Source organism: Berghia stephanieae, chromosome 15 (assembly GCF_034508935.2).
Source record: "Berghia stephanieae isolate SIO BIC M18660-M18661 chromosome 15, UCSD_Bste_1.3, whole genome shotgun sequence".
Taxonomy (NCBI): domain Eukaryota; kingdom Metazoa; phylum Mollusca; class Gastropoda; order Nudibranchia; family Aeolidiidae; genus Berghia; species Berghia stephanieae.
In genome coordinates, this window is record NC_088374.1 from 18,583,629 (window position 1) to 18,591,128 (window position 7,500).

Below are 7,500 nucleotides of genomic sequence, written 5' to 3' on the forward strand. Positions count from 1 at the left end.
TGTTATGACGATCGACCCAATCAGCAAAGTCCGATCCGCACTCGTGCACCGTCGCGATATCGCCCGGTAGCATCGTCACAACACACCGTTCGACTAGATGCTCTGCCATCTCAGGTTCTTGCCCACAGCGGCGGGTACATGTTGGACAGTCAGAAAGACCCCACCGATGAAGCGCACTGGCCGTGTTATGGTGAACTGGGGTATTTAACGATAGGGAAGGAATGATACTAAAGTTCAAAATAAATAAATAAGAAAAAGATAAAGATGATGATACTGCTGTTGTCGAAGATGACGACAACGTTGATGATGATAGTGATGACGATAATGTCCACGACGACGATGATGATGATGACGATGATGATGATGATGATGATGATGATGATGATGATGATGATGATGATGATGATGATGATGATATATTATAATTGTTATTTTGATTATTATTAATATTGTATTATTATTATCATCATCATCATCATCATCATCATCATCATCATCATCATCATCATCATCATCATCATCATCATCATCATTAGTATTTTCATCATTATTATCATCATGATAATCCTCCTCCTCCTCCTCCTCCTCCTCCTCCTCCTCCTCCTCCTCCTCCTCCTATTCATCCTCATCATCCTCCTCCTCATCACCATCCTCGTATTTATTATTGATATCCGACATTATTTTTAGAATTTAGCCCAAAGGCTTTTAACAAATTAACTTTAATGGAATCGTCTGAAAACGTGATTTGCTTTTTTCCAATTCATTTTTCCTTTGAAGTGGGGAGATTTCACTCCGTTCGTACCGACCTGTACATATATACAGGTCTGACATCCAAACCCACTTCTGGGCCAAGTTTACCATTGTTGTAATGAACAATATTTTGCGTACCGACGTGTACATACCTATATACAGGTCTGACTTCCGAACCCACTTATGGGCCTGGTTTATCATTGTTGTAATGAACAATATTTTTCGTACCGACGTGTACATATATACAGGTCTGACATGCGAACCCACTTATTGGCCTAGTTTACCATTATTGTAAAGAACAATATTTTACGTCATTTAAAAAAAATTTTCCATTACAACAATGAGCCCATAAGGAATTGGGCTATCAGACCTGTAAATAAGTGCACGTCGGTACGTACCAACCAATCATTTGAAATGTTTTTTTTTCTCAATTTTTCTCCAAGATTTAAATTAGATTTTTTGTATGTTTTCTGTCATTGACTCGATTTATAAACGTTGTGAAAGCGGCGTGAATTCGATTTCACTTCAATACACCAGCATGTTTCAAAATAGAGTGCGGCTATTTGGTGTAGTGCTATGACACTCGCTTTCGGATCGGAAGGTCCTGGGTTCGAGCCTCGCGCTCGGCGCATAGTTGAGTCCTTGGAAAAGGCTCTTTACTCACATTCTCTCACCGTACTCAGGTGTAAAATGAGCGTTGTCTTTGTCCGAAAAATTGCAATATCGCCTAACAGGCGTCATGTCCCGTCCTACATGTTAAATGTTGCTGTTGATCAGGGACCCCTTGTAAAGCGCTTTGAGCACATTTAGTGGATATTGCGCTATATAAAGCTTAATTAAGGGGTCCCGATAGCTCAGTTAGTAGAGCACTAGATTCACACACAAAGGAACAGAGCTTAATCCCGGATGAATAGATCAAGATTATATTCCAACCCCCACCCTTACCCCCGCACCGCCCCCGCCCCACCCCATGTCCATCAAAAAGGGATTGAGTAGCTAGGTCTGTTGCATCTGGTGGAAATTACTTTTGCGTTGGAGTAGCGTCCTATCCAAAGGATAGCAAGCAATTGTAATTGTCCATTTAAAGACAACGGGATAAACTCCGGCTCCACGGACTCTTAATGGTTCTGAAGGACTGCCTTATTCACTTCCGTCCCCGTTTCGAGCCGAAATAAGTCCCGGCAACCCTTGTACGCCCCCGTGTGGTGTCCGGGGTCCCTCAACTGAGAGGGTCAAGAATAGCCCAACGCCAAGCCAGCGTGTCGTAAAAGGCGACTAATGGTGTGTGATTCTCCCATCTTTGAGTCACCTGGTCCTCCAGGTTGGGGGTTGGCAAAGGGTTAACACCCCTTTCCGTTAAACTCAAACCGTTACTGAAACACAGACAGACAAACCAAATCCTTTTTTTAGCTTGGGCGACCGAAGAGTTTCTGGAATTACAGAATTTATGAAGGACAACAGACAAAGCCGAAAGGACTCTGCTGACCCGATGACGTCTTCGCCAAACAAGCAGCTTCGAATTGCGTCGTGGAACGTTCGCACCATGTATGAAGCAGGAAAAAGCTCTCAAGTTGTGACTGAGATGAGAAGATACAGGCTGCATATACTTGGAGTAAGCGAAACCCACTGGATACAATCCGGACAGAAACACCTCAAGTCTGGGGAGAAGATTTTATATTCAGGGAGAGGGGACGGGATTCATACACAGGGAGTAGGAATAATTCTAAGCAAGTTTGCCCAGAAGTCACTGAGAGGATGGGAACAATGCGGAGAAAGGATCATCATGGCGTCCTTTACAACACGGAGTAAGAAGATCAGCATGAACATTGTACAGATCTATGCCCCAACAAATGATGCAACAGATGAGGACAAAGATACATTTTATGGTCTGCTACAACAAGTCATTGACAAGTTGCCAAGGAAAGACATCAACATATTGATGGGAGATGCTAATGCAAAAGTGGGACAGGATAACGTAGGCTATGAAGGTATCATGGGACGTCATGGCATGGGAGAAATGAATGATAATGGTGAGAGATTTGCAAATTTCTGTGCATTTAACAGTTTGGTGATTGGAGGATCAGTGTTCCCCCATAAGAGGATCCACAAAGCAACTTGGGTCTCACCAGATGGTGTGACAGAGAATCAGATTGATCATTTTTGTATCTCTCGTAGATTCAGACGTTCATTGGAAGATGTGACAGTACGGAGAGGGGCAGATGTTGGATCAGACCACCACCTGCTATTGGCAAAGCTTAAGCTCCGACTCAGAAAACACGGGGCCAGATCACATACAAGAAGAAAATTCGAGGTGAATGCACTTGATGGGGAAAAGAATGAGGAATTCAAACTACAATTGAGTAATAGATTCCAACCTCTTACTGAGCTCGAGGAGGACATAGATGTAGAGTCACATTGGGCAAAGATCAAGGAAGTCTACATAACAGCTTGCCACGAGGTATTGGGGTTAAAGAAATCGGAACATAAAGAATGGATAAGTCCAACCACCTTGGACCTTATTGAAAAGAGGAGAACAAGGAAGGAACAAGTGAATGCAAGCCGAACAAGGGCTTCAAGACTGGATGCACAAGAGCAGTATCGAGCCATAGCTAAGGAAGTCAAAAGATCTGTGAAGAAAGACAAGGAAGCATTCATGAACAGACTTGCAGAGAAAGCAGAAGCAGCAGCGACTGGAGGACACATGAGGATCCTTTATCAAACTACCAAGACACTTGCTGGAAAATATGGGAAACCAGAGTACCAGTCAAAGACAAAGATGGGAAAACTATTTTTGGAAAAGAGGCTCAATCTGAACGATGGAGGGAACATTTCAACTGCCTTCTGAACAGACCACCACCAGACAACCAGCCAGAAATTTTGCCTGCAAGGAATGAGCTACCAATTAGCTGTGATCCACCATCGATAGCAGAGATTGTGGGTGCCATTAACAAGATGAAAAGGGGGAAAGCTGCTGGACCAGACCAGATTCCACCGGAGGCTCTAAAAGTTGATGCGGAAAGAAATGCTGAGGCCCTGCACCCACTATTTGAGAGAATCTGGAATGACGGGATATTCCCAAAGGATTGGAAGGAAGGACATCTTATCAAGCTTCCAAAGAAAGGGGACCTCAGTAATTGTAATAATTATCGAGGCATCACTCTTCTTTCTATCCCAGGAAAGGTTTTCAACCGTATTATTTTAGAGAGAATTAAGAATGCAACAGATGCTAAACTGCGGGACGAACAGGCAGGTTTTCGGAAAAACCGTTCAACCACCGACCAGATTGCCTCTCTGCGAGTCATAGTGGAACAGTCTATAGAATGGAACTCTCCTCTTATTGTCAACTTTCTGGATTACGAGAAGGCTTTCGACAGTATTGACAGAGCAACATTGTGGAAAATTCTGGCACATTATGGACTCCCTGAAAAGATAGTAAACCTCGTTAAGGAAATGTATGAAGGATCAAGTTGCAGGGTTGTACATGAAGATCAGCTTACTGACAGCTTTGAAATTAAGACTGGTGTCAAGCAGGGATGCTTGCTCTCTCCATTCCTGTTCATCCTTGCCATTGATTGGCTAATGAAGGAAACCTCCAAAGGGAGAAGAAATGGGATACAGTGGACCCCCTGGACACAGTTGGATGATCTGGATTTTGCAGATGATCTGGCTCTTTTGTCCCACACCCAGGACCAGATGCAAGCAAAAACCACAATTATAAACAGCCTCTCGGAATCAATTGGTCTAAGAATACACCCTGCAAAGTCAAAGGTCTTGAGGATAGGTACGCGTCAAAGGGAGCAGATCAAAGTAAAAGATCAGGAACTCGAAGATATAGACACTTTCTGCTATCTCGGAAGTATAATTGACAAGGATGGAGGCACGGAAGCAGAGGTGAAAGCACAAATAGGAAAGGCACAGGCTGCATTCACATCTTTGAACAGAGTTTGGAGAACTAAAGATATCTCCCTTCAACTAAAGCTAAGACTTTTCAACTCAAACGTGAAGTCTGTCCTACTGTATGGATGTGAAACTTGGAAAACATCACAGGCATGTATAAGGAGGGTACAGATTTTTGTAAACAGGTGCATGCGTAAGCTACTCAGAATAAAATGGATGGATAGAATAAAAAATGAAGAAGTATGGAAAAGAACACAGCAGAAACCAGTGGGAGAGGATATAGGAAGAAGACGATGGAGGTGGATTGGACACACGCTTAGAAAGAATGACTCAACTATAACAAAGAAAGTATTGGACTGGAACCCTCAGGGCAGAAGATCAAGGGAAGGCCACGAGGAACATGGAGAAGAATTAAAGAAGCTGATATACAGAGAAGTGGTAAGACCTGGAATGAGATAAAAAAGTTGGCTCAGGATAGAGAAGGATGGAAACTGTTTGTCTGTGGCCTATACCCTGACCCAGGGTGAAAAAGGCAATGATGATGAACCCTTGTACGCAGATTCCCTGACTCCGGACAGAGATGCATATATACGAGTCCGAAGTCGGGATGGACGAATTCAATCCCTCGAGGGGGCGGGTACATACACTCCTCTAAACTAGGCGAGAAGTTGCCAGGCTTTTCCACCAGTAAGAGTAGACACTGGGTGGTAACGAATCGGCTTCGGTCGAGAAATCTGCCTAACGGCAAAATCGCTTCATCAGTGGGGACTTTCCACCTGTCCTACATGTACCCGATGTGGGAACGAACTCGAAACCGCAAAGCATCTAGTTGAACGGTGTATTGTGCCGAAGCTTCCGGGCATGTTTGTGACGGTGCACGAGTGCGGTGAGGAATTTGCTGAGTGAGTCGATCGTCATAACATGGTAGTGGGAGCACCATTAGAAGCTGCTGGACGATAGTCAGTTTATAGTAGCTTTTATATAGCGCAATATCCACTAAACGTGCTCAAATCGCTTTACATGGGATCTCCGGCCAACAGCGACACTTTACATGAAGGACGACACATGACGCCTATTAGGCGATATTTTACAATTCATTGTTTCCGATAGAGAAAACGCTGTTAACGGCCAGGTACTACTGGATCATTTTACACCTGGACTACAGTGAGAGAATATGAGTCAAGAGTCGAGCCTTTTCCAGGGACTCAACTACATATGCATTGAACGAGGCTCGAACCCAAGAGGACCTTCCGATCCTATCCCAAAGCGAGTGCCATACCACAAGATCACATAAAAGCCGCTGTGCATAAAATAAAGAGTAAACTTGAGCTTTATATAGCGCAATATCCACTAAACGTGATCAAAGCGCTTTACAAGGGGTCCCTGGCCAACAGCAACACATAACATGTAGGACGAGACATGACGCCTGTCAGGCGATATTGCAAATTTTTGGGACAGATACAACGCTGTTAACGGCCAGGTACTCATTTTACACCTGAGTACGGTGAGAGAATGTGAGTAAAGAGCCTTCTCCAAGGACTCAACTATGCGCCGAGCGAGGCTCGAACCCAGGACCTTCCGATCCGAAAGCGAGTGTCATACCACTAGACCACATAGCCGCATTTGGTCTGTAACAGCCTTGTTTTGTTGGGTTTTTTTCTCTGTCTTAATTAATCGAGATTTAGATAGGCAGGCATGTCGAATGACAGCAGCCATTGCTTGGGGCTACTCAACTCACTCAACCCTTACACCGATTATATCCGTAGTTTACCCAGGTTACTTTTACCCCATGCCTATTTATTACATTTTTCTGAGACAAATTATAGGCGTATGTAGTATCAAAGCTAATGTTTTTAGTTTTTACATGTTAATGATAGTTGGATCAAACTACCTATACCTGCTCATTTTTAATACAATTTTTTTCCAATTTTGAAAAGTAGCAAAATTCTCTAGGATTGAGTGAGTCAATAGATGCAATCAAGACTCACCCTATCCCCCCCCCCCCCCCCCCCCCCCCCCCCCCACCCATCTCCATTCATCCCTCCCCTAATAATACCACCGTTCATGTCTCTATTTTTAGACTAGAAGTTTTATATTGATGGACATAGCCTATCCCATGCATGGTTGCCAGATATTTTATTGTTGAAAATGTCAAACAAAACATAGTAAATTAAGATAATTTAATTTATTCTTTGTTTACTTGGGCTTTTATATTGCGCAATATCCACAATATGTGACCCTCCGCCTCAAAACGGTATTAAATCGGGTTGGTTAAGATGTTGAAAATTGAATTTATAGCCAGAAATATCAGACTTGTGTTGAGTTTGTATGTTTTATTGAGGAGAATGGATACCGTATTTTAGGGTGCTAATGCCAACAATTTATATTTTTGACCAGTTTAACATTTCATTCGGCATTTAAGCATCTTGTTCGTTTCGACATAATACCGTTTTGAGACGATGGGTCACATATGTGCTCAAAGTAGCTTTATAAGGTGTCCCTAGCCAATAGCAAGGCCTATCATGTTGGACGAGACATGACGCCTGTTAGGCGATATTTTACAATTTTACAACAAGACCGCATACCTAATAGCCGCCGCACATAAAACAAAGGATATAATAATAATAATAATAATAATAATAATAATAATAATAATAATAATAATAATAATAATAATAATAATAATAATAATAATAATAATAATATATCTTTATTGTCCCGAAAAAAGTTGCAATTTGTCATTTGGTTATACATTGTTAACAATACAATATTGACATAGACACACTCACACAAGATGCACACTAGTAACATAGTAGTTATCGTTAAAAAATATATATATTCGGTCTATTATAA

At 42.3% G+C, this 7,500-nt stretch overlaps 1 protein-coding gene across 1 annotated transcript in view; it reads left to right on the forward strand.

Annotated features, from left to right (window-relative positions):
* LOC144960592 (uncharacterized) overlaps positions 1-7,500 on the forward strand; it is a 19,589-nt gene that overhangs the window by 3,871 nt on the left and 8,218 nt on the right. The gene's annotated exons all lie outside the window — the stretch shown is intronic.